General features: G+C 45.8%; 1 protein-coding gene and 1 long non-coding RNA gene across 5 annotated transcripts in view; one reads left to right on the top strand and one right to left on the bottom strand.

The window, feature by feature from the left end:
* Window positions 1-1960, bottom strand: part of LOC142019413 (uncharacterized) — a 107203-nt gene extending 105243 nt beyond the window's left edge. For all 3 annotated transcript variants that reach the window (XR_012647069.1, XR_012647067.1, XR_012647068.1), the window contains exons 1-2: window positions 1822-1960; window positions 1344-1413 (exon numbers count right to left, since the gene is read on the bottom strand). This is a non-coding gene — a long non-coding RNA (uncharacterized LOC142019413). The remainder of the gene's footprint in view (window positions 1-1343; window positions 1414-1821) is intronic.
* A 134-nt stretch (window positions 1961-2094) lies between these two features.
* Window positions 2095-18423, top strand: part of CGNL1 (cingulin like 1) — a 125775-nt gene continuing 109446 nt past the window's right edge. For both annotated transcript variants that reach the window (XM_075006238.1, XM_075006237.1), the window contains exon 1: window positions 2095-2204. The gene's annotated coding sequence lies outside the window, so the exon portion shown is untranslated. The remainder of the gene's footprint in view (window positions 2205-18423) is intronic.

Genomic DNA, 18423 nt, shown 5'->3' with positions numbered 1-18423 from the left:
CACTTTTGATATCATACACTGATGGTATATATTTTTAGTTATTAAAACCAGATACAATGTTAGTTGCTCATTGCTATGATACCTGATTAAATTACTTCATTTGCTGTATATGTTGCTGTTTGGTTTTTTTCACTCAAAACCAACTTTTTTGAAGAAAATTTTCATAGATGTTCCGTATAAAGAATATTATTGTTTGGTGTTCTGTGGTCTCAAAAAGTTTAAGAAATGCTGATCTAATCTACCCAACTTCAACTACAAATTGACATACTTAGATCTCCTTACTGCAGTTTTTTTCATTGGGGTAAGTCAACAGCTGATGCTCTCCCATCAACTCCCTTTACTTTTCTTATTCTGGTGGAGTGCCAGAGTAAATGGGAAAGTGCTTGGTGATCGACAGATAGCCTCTATACCAGATGAGATAAATGACTCCTGCTGGAGGGAACCCTGCCGATCAATCTGGCTAGTAGTCAACAAGTGCCTGAAATGGCTGAGCTTGCATGATCTTGCTGTCAGACCGACCTCTTTCTCATCCCCTGAATCCACTACTGATTTTGGATTAGCTGCCTGGTTCACACAACATAACCGATTTGTTATCTTGTCTGAGGTTCCAGAAAATTAACTGTGGTGCTGATTCTTCTGAAACACTCACCTCTTGGAGTGTGGGGAGTAGCATTTTACTGTGCTAGTGCGTGCTGCATTCAGAGGGTTACTGTACCTCTCCATTTTGGCCAGGACTATTCCTCTTCTGAGCCCTGTCCTGGCCATCCGGACATTTTTGGCAAAACTGGGCATTTGTCCTGTTTGCGCTTGGCAACCGATTGTTATCCATCAAATGATCAGTTATGCCCCAAAGGTGGGGTGTCACCCTATGGGGGAATGGAAGAATACGTAGGGGACATGGGGACAAGCAGCAAAGCGAGCACTGTACACAAGAGCTGACTTGGAGGAGCAGCTTGAGCTCGGCCAGGACCATATGAGCAGGGGGAGCTCAAGCAGTTCCGTAGGGGGGAGAGGGAACCTTGGGCCTCCTGAGGGTAGGCAGAAGGGGAGTTCTGGCTGTCACTACTCATGGACAGCCAGTGCACTGAATCAGGAGGGAGAGAGAGGCCTCAGGCTAGCCCCCCATGAGTGGCAAGGCCAGGTGTGGGGCAGACTTGCACTGTGCAGGGGCAGTGTGCCTCCAAGTCACACTCAGCAAGGAGCCACTGCAGAAATGCCATGGTATGGGTTATGTCTCACTTCAGTTCTTCCCTACCGGGCAGGAAACACTGGAAAAATTATGGAAGCTTGATCTTGTGAGACTTGTTGGCTAACAGAAGTGGTTCCAAACATGTGTGTCATACCTGCCTATCCAGGCGTTCTCCCCGGAGAACGTGTTTTCTTCCTGAGGGAGCGCGCACCTCCTGGTCGTCTCTGCGGCAGGATTAGAGTTACAATAAGAAAAAGAGCACAGCCCCGAGAAAGAGTGTATCCCTATCGCTATCGCTGCGTTACAGTCAGTACAGGACATTAGCACACGGGGAGTGGGTAGATACTGATACAGCTACACTCCCTCTCGGCGGTGAACTCTCTTCTGAGGGATCCATTGTGACAACCCCGCCCCCCCATGGCATCCCCGCCTGGGGACTGACGCCGCAGACTGTTTTGCACTCACCCCGCCGCTGGGGAGTGCTGTGCTCCCGCCGGGTCTCGCGCTCCTGGAACGAACGCGGGACCACGTGGTAAGCAGAGATTGGCCAGAGCTCGGGGCTTTCAACAGCCCGGACGCGGGTGCTGGACCGGGGGGTGGGGGGGCTCGGACCGCGCGGGGCTCGTGCTCACCACGCGCCAGCGACTCCCGCGGTGGGGGGCGGCCGAGGGGCTGTTCCAGCCTCATCCCGAGGTGCGCGGCGTAGAGCAGCCGGCGGCTCTGGGGCAGCCCCGGTGGGGGCGGGGCAGAGCCCGCTTCACAGACCCTAACGCCCTGGGGTCCCCGGCAGCCCAGCCCGGGCCGAGCAGGGAGCCCCGCGCCCGCGCACCTGCCCGTGATCTGCGCCGCGTCCCTGGCTCCGCCCGGGCTCGGGGTGGGGTCTCCTGGCCGGGCTGCCCCTCCCCTCCCTTCCCCGGAGGCGGGGAGTCGCTGCGCAGCCCCGGCGCGGCCGTGCCTGGCTCGGGCTGCGGGCAGGGCGCGGAGGGGAGCCGGCGGCGGCGGCGGCGGCGGGCAGGTGAGAGCAAGCGCCTCTGGCCCCGGCTGCCAGCGGGTAGTCCGGCCGCGGTGCCCCCCCCCCCCTCGTCCTTCCCCGGCCACCAGCGGTGTCCGAGCCCGCCGGCGCGAGGTTGGCGGGGCGCTGCTGCGGGGCGGGAGGGGGGCGCGGCGAGGTTGGCCGGGGCAGGCTGTGGGGCTCCGAAGCTCGTGGCTGTTGCTGGGAAGTTGCGCTGCGGATCCCGGATCAGAGCGGCTCTGCCCAGCGACTTTCTCTCCTTTAGCCCCGCTTCTTCCCAAGGGCGGGGATCTCCCCTCCTCGGAAGGAACACGCTACCCTGCGTATAAGACTCCTTACGCCACCGTGTAGCAAAACCAAGGAGGCCTGTCAGGCTTGGCAGCATTGCAGGGGAGGGCACCCCAGCTCTGCCGTGATCTGCCCCGTGAGCATTGTTACCCCCGGTCAGCTCCCTGAAGGTGGGCTCGCTAGGGTAGCCGGACGCTGGTGTTTCTGCCTTTGTTGTACCTGATGATGGGGTTCAAGGCTGCTCAGCTACCAGGCCCCAGCTGTGCTGGAATGCAAGCCCTTTGGGGCAGGGACTGCCCTGCACGTACAGAATTTAGTGCAGTGTGGCTTTAAGTAAGAGTCATCAGGCTTTAATTTCTGCTGTCCCTGTTGGACCTTAATTGCTCATCGCAGGGGAAGCAGAAGGAAATTTAGGAGACTAAAATCAGTGCCAACCAGGCCCGTGGTTCACCAACTTCCCCTTCTTCTTGTAAAGTCCTCTGGGCAGGGACTGTATTTTCCTACCTGTGGTTACAGCTCACATTTGATACTTAAAGTAGTGATATTGCACTGGGAAGTGTTAGCCTGCCCTTAGGGTTCAGAGGAGTTCATGTGCTGGGGACACAGGATTTTGGGGTGTCTGAGGTATGTGGATGTGGAGTTGCATGCTAGGCTGCCTGTCATCTGGAGTTAGGGTGGGTATATATGACTTTAGCCCCTTCAAACTGTGACCTGTTGGTGAAGATGAGGATGTGTCAGCGTGTAGACACAAATTTGTCAGCAGATTCCAGGGATCCCTGAAGTGGGGGGGGGGCACCTCTGATTTCATCTCCCTTTTATTATCTCAATTGACTTATTTTTGAGAAGGGGATTGTTCCTGCTTTATGTGTACTCACTTGCACAGGGAATACTTGGAAGACAGTTTGCGCATTCAGTCCTCTTTCTAGTTAACCATATAAATGAGAGGTTGTATGTGTTTGTATATGATGACAGCTTTATAAAGGGATGAGTGCTGCATCTGGTGAATATGCACTAGCATCTGCAGCTGGCTGAAGAACAGTTTGTCACAGCTTTAACCTCTTACGCATTGAGAGGAAGTATAGACAATTTTCTTGCTTTATGATTTGAATTTTTGTGCGAGGTAGAATATGATTAAAATAGATAGTGGAATAGTAGTCAAGGGAAGTAGTGGAAGCCCATACTTGGTGATACTTGTTTTTTTGTTTTGTTTTTTTAACCTGAACACCTCCAGTGTGCATAGCTTGTGCAGATGTAGAAGGCATGATGATTTATCTCCCAAGGAGTGCATAACATAAGACTGGGAACTTAGGACTCCATTGGGATGTATGGATTCATGAATGGAACAGTTGGCAGCACTTGTGTGGAAGTCAGTACTCTGACAAATCAGTTCAGTGATATGGTTACCCACCCTAACTGCAACATAGTTAAGGTTACATTACAGAGTTTGGTTTAACGCGCTCTGTAAATGTTTAGTTTGTAAAAATCTTATTTAAATGGCTAATTCCCAGACATAGAATATAAATTTCGGGCAAGATTTGAATTTTTCAGGGTGGTTTGATTAAGATATGAATTAATAAAGAGAAGATTGTAATTTAAAAATCGCTTCTTTACCAACTTTTTCCTGGAATATCTTATGCAAAACACAGAATAACTTGTCTAAAGCATTAACTGTGTGGTAACCAGATGTGTTCATTTGTTGATATAACTGATATAAATGCATACAATACCCCTATTAAAAGATTTTGTAATAAATTGCTCATTAGATTACATTGGGGTACGTATCACTTTGGGGCGTCTGTTGGAGATGGAAGTGAAAGTCTTGTAGAGAATAGAATGTGTTATCAGTGGTGTTGCAGGCAATGAGAAGGTAGAAAAGAATGCACAGTCTTTCCTTTTAGGGTCTCATTTTCATTCTTTTAAGGTTTGGTATGGATAGCGTGTGTTGGGCCGCAACCTTTCCTGTCACTAAATTTAGTTATTGCTTGTTCATTTACTCAAACATCAGACTTTCAGGAAATATGGTAAAGTTTCTTTCTTTCATATTTCATATTGTCCACTTGTAGGTTATTGTGGAATAAGTGTGTCTTAAGGAGTGATATAAAACCAGATGGAATACCAAGAAATACTGAGTAAGAAGCAATCTTGCACTAGCCTGTGCAACGGTCTAGGTGGTTTAATAATTTTCCTCATCTCTAATTATAATTTTTACCATATATGCTACCATGAATTCGAAGCATTAAGCGGCATTTGGCAGTTTCCCCCAAAGTTAGAATTAACTGTGTTTGAGGAATATTTCACATACATGTTTTCAGTTTTATGTTTTGTTTTGTTTTTCCTGGAATCTTGGCTTTGGGTTAAAAAGTTGGCTTTGGAAGAAAGCAGTTATAATTGCTTTTCAGTAAAGTAAGAAAACATTTCACCTTTCTCAGAAATGTCATCATGTCTGCTGTCAGTGCAGGTGGGTCCTCAAAAGGAACATTCAACAAAGATTTAATTACCAGTGTAGTTAAATGTGTGTGTTATTTAGTGAAAAATAGAAAATATTTCAGATATTCTCAAAATGTTGTATCTGATATCCCACCACAATGACTTGAATATGTTTAGTGTGCTGCTATGTATGCATGATGAGTAAACATATTTTGAAGTAATTAAAATTCCATGTATTTAAAATGGCTTAGAAATGGTTTTTGAAGAGTCTTTATTCAGATTACTTTTTAGATACATACATATGGCGTTTGTGTAGTTTTACATACACTACACTGGTTTGTGGTAAAGAAAACTGTAGTATATTCTTCATGGCTGAATTTTTTGTTTTATTTATATATATATATATATATATATATGTGTGTGTGTGTAATAATACACAGACAGACAGACAGGGATGCCTGTTCATGAGATTGATCCCAGAGAACATGAAATGTTTCTTGAACCCAGATCACTGCAGTGCAGACTCTCTATAACAGTAATATAAAATAGCTTACAGTCATATTTATAAGCAGTCATGGAAATGGAAGTGGTAATGGGTCATCCTCACGAGCATAGCCAGGCAAAATGTATTATGCGCAAACTTCTGTTGATTACCGAAGACATGGTCTGTCTATGGATGTGCTTTACATTCATCTGCTAGCAATACATGCTCATATTTTCTATGACAGGCTTACTGCTATTATTTAATATAATGCCTAATTTTGTTAGATTAATAAATGATGCAAATTTTACACTGTCCAGATTAATTCCTAACAAAGCAACACACATCAATCTGTCATTTGTGCTATTAAACTTGCACTAACATTAATCCTGATTTTGCACTTGTGAGTAGAAAGTGGGTTTCACTTTACAATAAATATGTGGGAGAAATGCAGCTTAATTCTCTAAGGTGCGTCCAAGCTGTGTTTTAAAACTGCAGCAGCAAGTCTAAGAGCCTGGGTCTACAGACACTGGCTTCTGCTACGTCACTAAAAGCAGCAGGATAGATGCCATGACTCAGACTGGAACATTTTTCTCCGAAGTCTGTCCTCCCTATTCTTAAGAACCCTTCTGAGATCACTACTGTAGTTTTTAAAACTTAGCATAGACACAGTGCTTTTTTGTTAAAAAAGAGGAGCCGGTACTCAACCAGCTCCCCGACTCCTCTCCTCCTGCCAATCCCATGGCTGGAACTGCGGAGGTGCCAGTGTTCAGTACTCGCAAATATCAGCACAAAAAAAAGCACTTCGTAGACATAACCAAATAGTGACTTCCTCAAAAGTGGGCCACATAAGCAATCTATTACATTTCTCTTCAGTCTTAGACGTTTACCTAAATAGCAAGGTGAAACACATTTTATGGAGAATATGGTTGCATCTGCACTATGAGATAAATTCAGATTCATTAATTTCTGTTTTGTAATTCTGGAATTTATAAGTTCAAATTTGACCATCCTCACTTTCCCCAAGCTCCTCACAAAGTTGACTCATTGCTGCCACACTCAAATTGGCTAACAGTGACTATTGCAATAGTGCATTGCGGGAACCTATCCCACAGTCCCCTCATCCCCGTAGCGTTCCTGTTACTGGAGAGCAGCAGCCAGAGTGGAGCACTGAGGGGGCATTGTGGGTTACATACGGGCCACCTCTGGAGGCTAATAAACTCAATTTTAAGACATGGAGCTTCCACACGGGCCTTTAATCGAACTTCTAAATTTGAGCTTTACGCTATGCCTGTCGGGTAACTGCGATTTTGTAATCTCGAGGTTAATGCACCCTAATCGAGGTGTTGGTATTTACAATGAAGACAGTCACATGGTAATGTCAAGTTAAGTGACTTAAATTTGAATTTATCTTATAGTGTAGATACAGCCTCAGTGTAATGCCTGTTCCAGTTCCTACTGCACACTGTGCCACTAAAAGTGGCTCTTTTTGGGAGCAGGTTTAAAGTTAGTTTACTTGGAGGCTGCAACGCCATCAGGAATGTAGGTGAAATGTCAATATCTCAGACTTGAATACTTAACCCTTTGGTCATAGAGCTACATGAGCTAAATGTTTTTAGAAACTGGTAGTAAGCCATTTAGTCCAGGCTGTAGAGTTAAGCTTTTTCTTTTCCAGGCCCCTTCTGTAGTCTCTTTCTACTATGGAAACAAGTTGCTTGTATTATAAACTGTTCAAATACATCAAGGCTAGGAACCTGTAGAACTCTGTAATTTGAAATAGTGCATAACAATGTAAATTAAGGATTTCATAATTTAGTTGTAGTGTCTTCAGTATGTAGTGTTGTGACAGATAATGACAAAAAGTCTTGTTAGTACAGAAAGAAAGAGCTACTCTTTAATTATTGTTACTATTATTTGTAGTATTGTAGCACCTAGGAACCCTTGGTTCAGATAGCACCAAATGATCTGTTCTGTTGCTATTCTTATTTTTTTAACTAATTTTGTAATTTAATGCTTTCAGCAGGAATTGCACTCCAGTTTCACATGAGACTGTTATATGAAATGCAAAAACCTACATGACATTAATATTGTGAAGTCAAACTCTGTTAGTAATTGAAGGGATTAGGTTGTGTTACCAAAGTTAATTTGTCCAGTAAACATATTAAAAATATACACTGACTGCCTACTAATTAAAAAAAATGCTACATATGCAACATTCCTACAGTAATATAGTTACTGAAATATTAACATCTGCATTTACTGACTTTTTGGATGCTTTTAACAATTCATATGCAAAGACGAATTTAGACTATTTGTGTATGTAATCCTTTTCAAGATCAGGGTCTTTACTTAGAATATATTATTGCAAGCTTTTTTTTCTTAAATATAAAAGGAGAAGGATGTGACCATGAGTTCCTGGAGTCAACCGTCACTGGAAATGCAAAGGGAGTGCACATATTCCTATGATTGATGGTTAACAGTGAATTTAAATTCCATGGCCAGTCACAAACTGTGCTTTTGATTCCTCCAACTTATCAAGAAAACAAACAAACAAAAACAAACTCACACACCCCATTGCAGGAGTGAGCAAAGTGCAGGGCAGGCCCTATTAGGGAGGCATGAAATTCTTAAGAGGAGACACAGCATGATTGGGTGCTCGGTGTCAGGCTCAACCATCTCATTAAAAATGTCAAAATATGTTACTGTTTTTATGTATGTGTATTCACCTTTATATACCATTAATAAAGTTTTTACATTCTACATACTTATTTTCTTACATATGCCAAAAAGATTTTTTTCCCATATGAACATAACCAAAATTTCCATCAGTTTGGATTATATTAAACAAGCTTGAGGGGTGGGGGCTGCTAATTGCAAGGATTTAAAGTAGGGCCTGACATAAAAAATCTGCTCACCCCTGCCTTATTTCTTTCCAGTTCTCTGGCTCCCAATCAGCACTTAAGTCCAAGCACAGTGAGAAGTTTTTTAAATAACTTTGCTCACTATATGAAATGTTCTTCTGACTCCAAAGAGTCAACTATCTTACCAGATTAGCATAGATTTAGATCCTACCCAAAATACCACTAGGGCAAGCGACCAGGGAGCATGTGAACAGGGTGGTTGCTAACAGGAGGGAGTTTTGAGAGGGGCTGTCCTGGGGAAGGAGGGGGCAAACTACAGCACCTTTGGGTAAGTGGCTCTCTGGAGTGTGTGGGTTCCTGGGTTTGGGGGTTCTGAGCCTGGGTTTGTCTGTTTATTTGGTGTTTGGAGTGCTGAGCTGTCTGTTTGTTTGTTTGAAAGGCCATGTGCTCAGGCTGTGTGCCGATTGGCTGAGCGGTAGTCAGAGGGAGGGGCTCTCTCAAGTAGGCCAGAGCTCTGAAATCCTGCTGGCAAGCGACCAGAGAGGTTGCTAACAGGAGGGAGTTTTGAGAGGGGAGTTTAGAGCAGGAGCTTAGAGGGAGCTAGTTACTTCTTCAGGTGTAAGAGGCAGCATCATCCCCAACTTTTGGCTGGAGCTGAGGGACCCGTTGCAGCATGAGGAGCAGGGCGGGGCGTGATCGAGGGATGTCAGTGGTGGGCAAGCGGTTTGGGGGTGTCTGGTATGGCTGTGAGGATGGCGGCACGCATGGAGGTTGCTTGCGGCATGCTGGCACAGATTGCATGGCTTCCAGGCCCAGTCCTGCGCTCCCTGCATGCATGCACCGCACCAGATCTGTGGGGCTCCAGGGACAGCCATAGCCAGATGAAGAGTTGGTAGTTTTGGCTGGGACCCAGCGTGCGGCTGGGCTGCAAGATCGGCGCCTTCCTGGAGGACATGGGGCTGCAGCAGCGTGTGGCCAGGTGCGGAGGGGCCAGGGGAAGGGGGACCTGGGGGCAACGAGGACTGATAGGGGACAGTGTGGTGCAGTCGGGAGACATGGGAGTGGATGGGGGAAAAGGGGAAAGTGAGGGAGGATCTGGGGGGTGATGGTAGCTGATGAGAGGCAGAGGGGTGGGGAGGAGGGTCCTGGGGAGGCGAGGTGGTTGTCACGGGGTGCTTTGGGGACATGTGGTGCCAGGGAGGTGCAAGAGGTAGTGGGACCATACCCACGTTCTCCATGCCCCACTGCCTTGTGGGTTATCCTGGAAAGGAGCAAGGCTAAGGGAGTAAACCCTGACAGAAAATCCGGAGGGGAGTCCTAAGGCAGTTCTGTGCCAACTTCTGGCATTGACCCGTCAACTCCTGCAGCTGAGCTGGTACCAGACGTAGAGGTTATCCTCTCCTTTGGACTATATCAGTAAAGCCGAGAGGGGAACACTGGTGTCTGGGCAGCCCAGGGTACCAATAATCGCCCAAGCTCGCACCTGGAGAGGTACTCCAGCATTTCTAACAGCGTTGAACCAACACGGGAGGTAACAGATACCGGTTATAAGCTCTTGCTCGATTGGCGTAGAGAATGAGCGCCAGGGGTTGCCTCCAACGGTGGGAGAGATCATCGCATCTCACTGGACAGTCACCGCCCACCTCAAGCTGGGCAGCCACCAGCCAATAGGGTACTGTCCCGCCACAGTTCACCTGCCTCACTGGGTGCGTGAGGCTTAAGGTTCCCAAACCTGACAAGTGACCTGAAATCTGAGCACCAGGCAAACCAATAAGAAAATCAACAAGAAAAGGAAACCATTAAAGTTTTAAGCTTGCTTGCTGGAATGTGCGGACCAAACTGACAGGTCTGACTGAAGATATTCAGGACATCAGCGACACCTGAAAGACCGCTGTCATCAACGAGGAACTGAAGAGGTTCCGAGTTGACATTGCTGCTCTGCAAGAGACACGTCTCGCAGATTTGGGATCTGTAAAGGAAAAGGACTACACCTTTTTCTGGCAGGGTAAAGCCCGTGAAGAACCCAGGGAGCATGGTGTTGGCTTCGCCATCAGAAACACCCTTCTACAAATGGTGGAATTAGTCATGGGTGGATCAGAAAGACTCCTTCAGGTCATACTTCAAACTCACGCCGGTCCTGTCCACCTGATCAGTGCTTATGCCCTAACCCTGTACGCCGCACCGGAAGTAAAAGACAAGTTTTATGACATGCTTAGTGCTGCCATAGCGCAAATACCTGCTCGCGAACAACTGTACATTCTGGGTGACTTCAGTGCGAGAGTTGGAGCCAATCGTGACTCGTGGCCTTCCTGCTTAGGCCACTTCGGTGTGGGAAAAACGAATGAAAATGGTCAGCGTCATCTTGAACTTTGCACGTACCACAATCTGTGCATCACAAACACATTTTTCCAAACCAAGCCACAGCACAGAGTGTCATGGAGACACCCACGCTCAACACACTGGCATCAACTAGACGTGATAACCTCAAAAACGTCCTTCTGACACACAGCCGTCATAGTGCTGACTGCGATACAGATCACTTGTTAGTTTGCTCCAAACTCAAGGTGATTCCCAAGAAGCTGCACCGCTCTAAACCAACTGGAAGGCCCCGCATCGATGCCAGAAAGACGGCTAACTCAGAGAGAGCTGAAAAGTTCAGAGTGACCCTTGAGGAGAATCTGCACAGCAACCCTGGGGGTGCCGATGTGACGTCCAGATGGCAGCATCTGAGGGATACAATGTACAACACGGCCTTGTCGGTGTTTGGAAGAAGAGCTAGAAACACAAATGACTGGTTTGAAGCTAACTCCGATGAGATGATTCCAGCCAGCGAAAAAAAGCGTGCTGCGCTCCTGGAGTACAAACGTTCACCGAGCCAGAATACCCTGCAAGCACTCAGAGAAGCCAGAAGAACAGTACAGCAGACGGCCAGGCGCTGTGCCAACAACTACTGGCTCGAGCTATGCAGCAGCATGCAGACCAGTGCTGACTTTGGTAACCTCAGGGGAATGTACGAGAGCATCAAGAAGGCATTAGGACCCACCCAGAACAAGATGGCACCTCTAAAATCCAAATCTGGTGATGTCATCACTGACAAAGCCAAACAGATGGAGCACTGGGTCGAGCACTACTCCGAGCTGTACTCACGCGAGAACATTGTGGTCTACTTAGCCCTCGATGCAGTCGAACTCCTACCAGTAATGGACGAACTGGACCAGGAACCAACCGTGGATGAACTGAAGAAAGCCATCAATGACATTGCAGTAGGAAAGGCCCCAGGCCAGGATGGTATACCACCAGAGGTAATCAAGTGTGCCACAGACACTCTCCTGGAACCCCTACATGAGCTACTGTGCCTGTGCTGGAGAGAGGGAGAGGTTCCACAGGACATGCGCGACGCTAACATCATAACCTTGTATAAGAACAAAGGAGACAGACGCGACTGCAACAATTACCGTGGAATCTCCCTCCTAAGCATCACTGGTAAACTGTTCACTTGCGTCATCCTTGGCAGACTCCAGAAGATTGCTGAAAGGGTGTATCCTGAATCACAGTGCGGATTCCGTGCAGAGAGATCTACCGTCGACATGGTCTTCTCTCTGAGGCAGCTGCAGGAGAAATGCAGGGAGCAGAGGAAGCCACTCTATATTGCCTTCATCGACCTAACCAAGGCCTTCAACTTGGTCAGCAGGGATGGACTATTCAGACTGCTCCACAAGATAGGATGTCCGCCACAGTTACTCAAGATGCTGCTTCTTCCCCTCCTTTGGTGTTCACACCTCCAGATCAACTGCTGGTAGTAAGCCTCACCCTTGCTGACTGAGCTAACCTTGTTATCCCCACCCTTGCTCTGGCTTATTTATACCTGGCCCTGCAGATTTCCAAGACCAGCATCTGATGAAGTGAGTCTGTGCTCACGAAAGCTCATGCTCAAAACTTTTTAGTCTGTGAGGTGCCACATGACCCTTCGTTGCTGTTACAGATCCAGACTAACACAGCTACCGCTCTGATAGTTGATAACGAGTAGGATGTCTTGTTGTAATCCTCCTATTTGTGAGTCCGTTGATGGCTGATCAGCCCAATTCTGGAGCCGCAGATCTTATCACAGAACTGGCAGGTGTTAGTAACTGCTGGAGGGGCGCGGGGAAGTCTTTGATGCTCTTTTATTCCTCTCCGCCTGTCCTCATCTGCACTGCAGAGGGACCTCTCAGATTTCAACAGCCCCCTCACAGATTACTGTTCTCCACTATAGACAGTCTTGGGCAAGGTTCTCCCAAGTGTTGACACTGATGCTGTACTTTTTCATGTGTGCCTTCAGCATGTCCTTGTATCGCTTCCGCTGGCCCCCAATGCTCCTCTGTCCTTCCTCCAATTCAGAAAACAAAATCTGTTTTGGGAAGCACTGATCAGCCATCCAAACCACATGACCAGTCCAGTGAAGTGGTTGATGAATGATGATGACTTCAGTGCTGGTCATGGTCAACTCTTCCAGGACAGTAGTGTTCATGCACCTATCCTCCCAAGAGATATTCAGAATTCTTCTGAAGCAGCATTGAAGTAGCCTTCAGGTGACACTTGTATGTTGTCCAGGTTTCACATGCATATAATAGCGCTGGAACAACCACTGCGTTGGTATACAAGGAGCTTTGTCTCGGGATAGATGTCCCGGTTCTTGAAGACCCTGTCCGTGTCTACACTAGCCCATTTGCATGGCCGTTTCGAAGATTACTAATGAGGCGCTGAAATGCATATTCATCGCCTCATTAGCATGACGGTGGCCATGGGTCCTCGAAATTGCCGCTTTTCTCTGCCACGTGGCTCGTCCAGATGGGGGTACTTTTTGAAAGGACCCTGGAAACTCAAAATCCCCTTATTCCTATCAGCAGATAAGGGGATTTTGAAGTTTCCAGGGTCCTTTCGAATAGGACCCCCATCTGGATGAACCACACGGCAGGGAAAAGCGGCAATTTCGAAGAGCCATGGCTGCCGTCATGCTAATGAGGTGCTGAATATGCATTTCAGCGCCTCATTAGTAATCTTCAAAATGGCCATTTGCCTGGCCATTTCGAAGATTTGGGCTAGTGTAGACGTAGCCCCTGTGTCTCAGGCGGGCAAAAGCGGAGTTTGCATGGCTCAGATGATGCTGGATTTCTGCATCAAGGTTGACTTTAGCACAAAGATAACCTCCAAGGTATGGGGAAGTGCTGCATGTTTTCCAACAGTTCTCCATTGACTTCAGGGGGGAGAGAGAGCTCAGTGGTTTGAGCACTGGGCACCTAAGTCCAGGGTTGTGAGCTCAATTAAAAAAATCTCAGGGATGGTGCTTGGCCTTGCCAAGAGGGCAGGAGACTGGACTCAATGACCTTCAGAGCTCCCTTCCAGCTCCATGGGTTGTGTATCTCCATCCATTTTTTGGGGTGGGGGGAGGGATAGCTTGATGGTTTGCACATTGGCCTGCTAAACCCAGGGTTGTAAGCTCAATCCTTGAGGGCATCATTTAGGGATCTGGGGCAAATAGATTTAAAAAAAATAGAAGATTCATGAGTTTCTCCTGTCAGTTAAGGCTGGTGGAGCACCTTGATGTTTTTGATGTTCAGTGTGCAGCAGCAATTTTTGTATGCTTCAGTGAAGGCGCTTAATATGGTCTGAAGGGCTGTTGGAGAAAGAGCAACAAATATATTTTCATCCACGTACCAGAGCTCCATGATCAAGGTTGTGGAGGTCCTGCTTTTAGCCTTCGGTCTCCTGAGACTGAGAAACTTCCTGTTCATTCTATAAACAAGCTTCACACCATCTGGAAGTTTGCCATCAGTGAGGTGAAGGGTCTTAATGAGGACTAATTATAAAAGAACTTTTAATTTCCAAAATTCAGGCATGTTGATTTACTTGTTTATGTAGTACTAGAAGTGAGAAGGCACAGGTTGAACCTCTCTAGTCCTAGTACTCTCTCATCTGGTGTCATCCATCATGATTTTAGTTAGCTAGATGTCCGCTTATCATGGGTGTGACCAAGTTTCCCATGGTTCCATACAGTTTGTTTCCAGCCACTAGTCCTGTCTCTAAGTGTTCTGTGCAGTTATTTAACTGTAATTTACCCCAAATGTCTTCTATGAGCCCAGTAAGTAGTGGAAGTGTTGGTAATACTGCTAGACACTACAGACCTCCCATGGTGTGGCATATTCTCTTGCTCAACACCAGTCAGATCCTGAGGGTGCAAGAGCTAACTTGAAAATGTATGAAAACTTGTTTTTAGTTTTACTGTAATATTTACCAAAATATGTTGTATTGTGGGTACCTAACAACTAATATTGATAAGTGGAACATTCAGTGTTTGTTTTGTTGTTCATTAATGCCGCCTGCTTAAAATCAGTTAAGAATTTTTGAACTTCACCATAGAGGGGAAAATTGAACATAAAGTGTAATATTAAGGAAGTAGTCTGTGTTCTTTTAAGCAAAGTCATTTTCTTTCTTTTTGAAATTTAGTCAGAAGTCGAAATTGGCTAAACTTTCATCTACACACCATGGTATTTTACCAGTCTGAGTTCTAAAGCCATTACTCTAGTGATAATAACATAATAGCATTGTCAATACTCATAGTTAATATTGTGATGAAAATCTTAAAATAGGCCACTAATACTAGACACACTTTGAGCCTGTGTCTGTGAATTTTCTAAGGCTGTGTGTTATGTTGTAAATACAGATCTTCAACAAAGCAGTGACTTTTCATGAAGAAAAATTTGTAAATAAAAGCAGAGCTCCTGAGCTGGCTGAACATGTTCACAAGCTCCTTTTCGCATCTCAAATAGCCATTGCGATATCGATTAAGATTTTCTCACTCTAAAAAACCTGGAGAATTAATACCTAGTAATGTCACATTATTTGTCAATCACTGTAAATAACATAGTGAGGTACAAAAACCCAGATGAAAAATTATGGCCCTCTGCTCCTCCATTCACAGACATACTTTATTGCTAGGGCCACTGCCAGGAATCTTTGACAGCATGCCACAATATTAACATTGTCTGAGCTGGCATGCCAGACCTCTTGTTCCAAATGTGAGTGAAAGGGCTTTTTCCAGAACTGTGTCAAAAGGATAATAAGGAATATACGTGGTCTGTTTGGTGGTGGTAAGGAGTTTAGTTAAAGGTTTAGGGGACTGCTGACATCCCTATTAGGGTGAAGTTAAGGTTGTAATGCATTGTCTCTGGTGCGTGGTCATTGTCACGGAATGGGTTCTGATCACGGAGCACACCTTGGCTTCCTTAACAGACACCAATTGGTCAGAAGACTAAGCCCATTACATAGGTAAATATTACCTATGCTATAGTGTCCAAAGATTGTGACTTTCCTGCCCCAAAGCTATGCAAGCTGCAATTTAAAGTGGTTTGTCCTTTATATAACTGTAATATTTTCAATTATTTTATCTATGTAATGTGTTTCAAAAATTATAAATACAACAAGTAGAAAAATATTTTAATACATTATTTTTGGAGCACTGCACCAGAACTTGTCCAGTAATATTTTTCACCGATTACAGGTTGGCCCTTCCTCGTCCAGCACACCCTGGACCCATTCCCAAATGAGGGAATTTGCCAGATGAAGGAGGGTCCCCTGCCTTCAGCCTCCCAGCCTGCTGCTCCTCGTTGCCACTGGCTCCTCCACCTCTGGGCCCCCCACCTCCAGTCCTGGCAACCCCCTTACCTCTGGCCTGGTCTCTGGCCCCAGCCCTGAATATAGCTGGGCTGCTTGAAATTAAGCTGTCCCCAGGGGCAACGGCCCCAGCTCTAGTTGTGGCCGATCACGGCTGTGGCCTCAACTGGTCTGCCAACCCAGCCTTGGGGATAGAAGCCCCGCTGGGCCCCCCTGTTGCAGGGCTTCTGCCTGGCAGGGTTCCCAGCCACTGGACTTTATCTTAATAGCCACCCAGCCTGGGAATTTGTGGTCATGCTGGACCAGAGAATTCCAGCACTGGGAGGTGCAACCTGTGGTTTGACCAGCTGCGGAATATGATGAAAAAGCAAAGGTTGAATTATTCAGCATTTATACTGGTAAAATTCCTCAGATAATTTGTTGATTGCTATTTGATTATCCCAGTTTAATTTATTTGCTTATTTATTGTCCACTATCTGTTGGATTCTCCATATATGTGAAAAGGCCTGGTGCCTACCCTTTGGAGTTTAATCCTAAGAATATCTCTTGGCTTTATGTTTTGCATCATTTCTGTCTTTCCTACAATTGATCATGGTTTTATCTTTTTCTGTCTTTTGTCTTCAGTGTCCTGTTCCTCTCTTTCTTTTAACTCCTTTGTCTTCTCCCACATTAATTCAGTACATTTCCACTTCATCTCCTGTTTTTCTTTTCTTCTCCCATATCTCCACCAAATCATTCTTGTATTAAATATCATGCTTCTCTCTTTTAATTTATCCCATCGGTTTCTTCTGTCGTCTTTTCCATCCAATCTCATCCATCCAGACAAAAAGTCTGGAAATCAGGTTCGATGCTTAAAGCTGGAGGACAAAACCTTCTTGTTAGACTGGTGTTAAAGATGGGGAATATCATTATACAGGTGTGAAAACTAAGTAAATGATTACCTGGTAGCTTGAGGTACACTTTCTTTTTGGAAGGAAAGAAAATTTCTTTTTCCAATAGTAGCACATTTTCTTTGGTGGCCCTGAAAGCTATCAGTTTTCATTTGTGCAGCCCTGAGAAGGCTTTGAGTTTGACATGCCTGCTTTACAGATATGATGTGTACCTCCCACTTGCTGGGATTCTTGCGAGGGTGTTGGTCGTGCTCTCTAGACTTGCTCATGGAAGGGAGGAATGCAGGTCATCTGTCTATGGAGTGCCATATCCCCCCTACCCCTGCCTGCCATTTGGGACTCTGCAGAGGGATCACTATAGGCCCAGGTTTTTGCTGGGGAAAGGGAGGAGTAGACCAATAGGCTGAAAATACCCTTTTCCCCCCTCCGCCTGAAATCTCTGGAAAATTGGTTTGACAACAACAAGGACAAAAATGCACCTCAGGGTGCCAGTACCCTTTCTTAGCTGTCTCACCCCAGAGTCCCAGGGGCAAGAACCACAGGCCGCCTGCAGCCTCCAGACTTACTATGCACACAGGCTTATGTGGGTGGCAGTTTCCTCCAGTGAAATTTTCCTTCCATGGATGTGTCTGGAGGAGGCAGTGATCTTAGCCAATGTGTTGTCCCTGTATCATTTTTGGTGACTTGCATCTTTTTGGAAAGTGTGTGTCTGGTAAATTTAAAGTCTGTCTCACCAGGAAATGTTTTGCTTTCTGGAGAAAGGGCATTCTTTCGCTATTTCTCCTTGTGCAACTTCCCAAGTCTTTGGTGGACATGAGAGTCTGAGCTCCACCCCAACCTCTAGCATCTATTCAACTATTTTTGGCATGCTAGGGTAAGGCAGTCCTCCTCAGCAGGAAGCTTGCTTATGTGTGTGGTGTAGACGTATCCTAGGAGGGTGAGTGAGAAAAGGTGGACTGTGATACTTTTATTTCTGCTTCTGTGTCCAAATCAGTTTCCCCAGTGAGCAGCTCTGTTGCCTACTGCTCATAGTCAGGCTGCAGAGAAATTAACAAGTTTGTCAGCTGTGATGCCAACCATTTTTTCCATAAATAACGGAGAACCTACACGGGTTGGGAGCATGTTGCTAAATCAATGAGTAGCCGCAGAGGCACTGAGGCTGGTTGGCTCAGGAAGACAATACTTTGTTGATTTACTGTGTGTTTTGGTTTTTTTTTTTCTTTTTTTACTTAGCTTAGAAAGCTTAGATCCTGTTGATGTTAACATACCAAAGAATATTTCCTACTTGTCCTAGGTGAAAGGGATTTTTCCAACTCAGAGAGAGAGAGAGAGAGAGAGATTACTCTTTATGTAGTCTTATGTTGAAAGTGTGTTACCTTCCCAGGGAATAATTATTTCAGACATGTTCATCTGAACAGATTAACACACTTTGGATTCTATTCTGACCTCAGCTGCAATTTTTTTTAATGTGATTGAATATTGCAATTTGATGTTTGAACTTGAAATACAAACAGTAGGAAATATAGTGAGGTGGTAGTCCATGGAGTCACCAGTGTTTGGAATTAGAGCCCAGTGAGTTTTCTCTGACCTTGTATCATCTCTGCCCACAGCGTTGGCAGTTTCAT

The sequence above is a fragment of the Carettochelys insculpta genome, chromosome 12 (assembly GCF_033958435.1).
Source record: "Carettochelys insculpta isolate YL-2023 chromosome 12, ASM3395843v1, whole genome shotgun sequence".
Classification (NCBI taxonomy): Eukaryota; Metazoa; Chordata; order Testudines; family Carettochelyidae; genus Carettochelys; species Carettochelys insculpta.
Note: the sequence above shows the minus strand (reverse complement) of the source record. Positions and strands in the feature narration are given on the sequence as shown.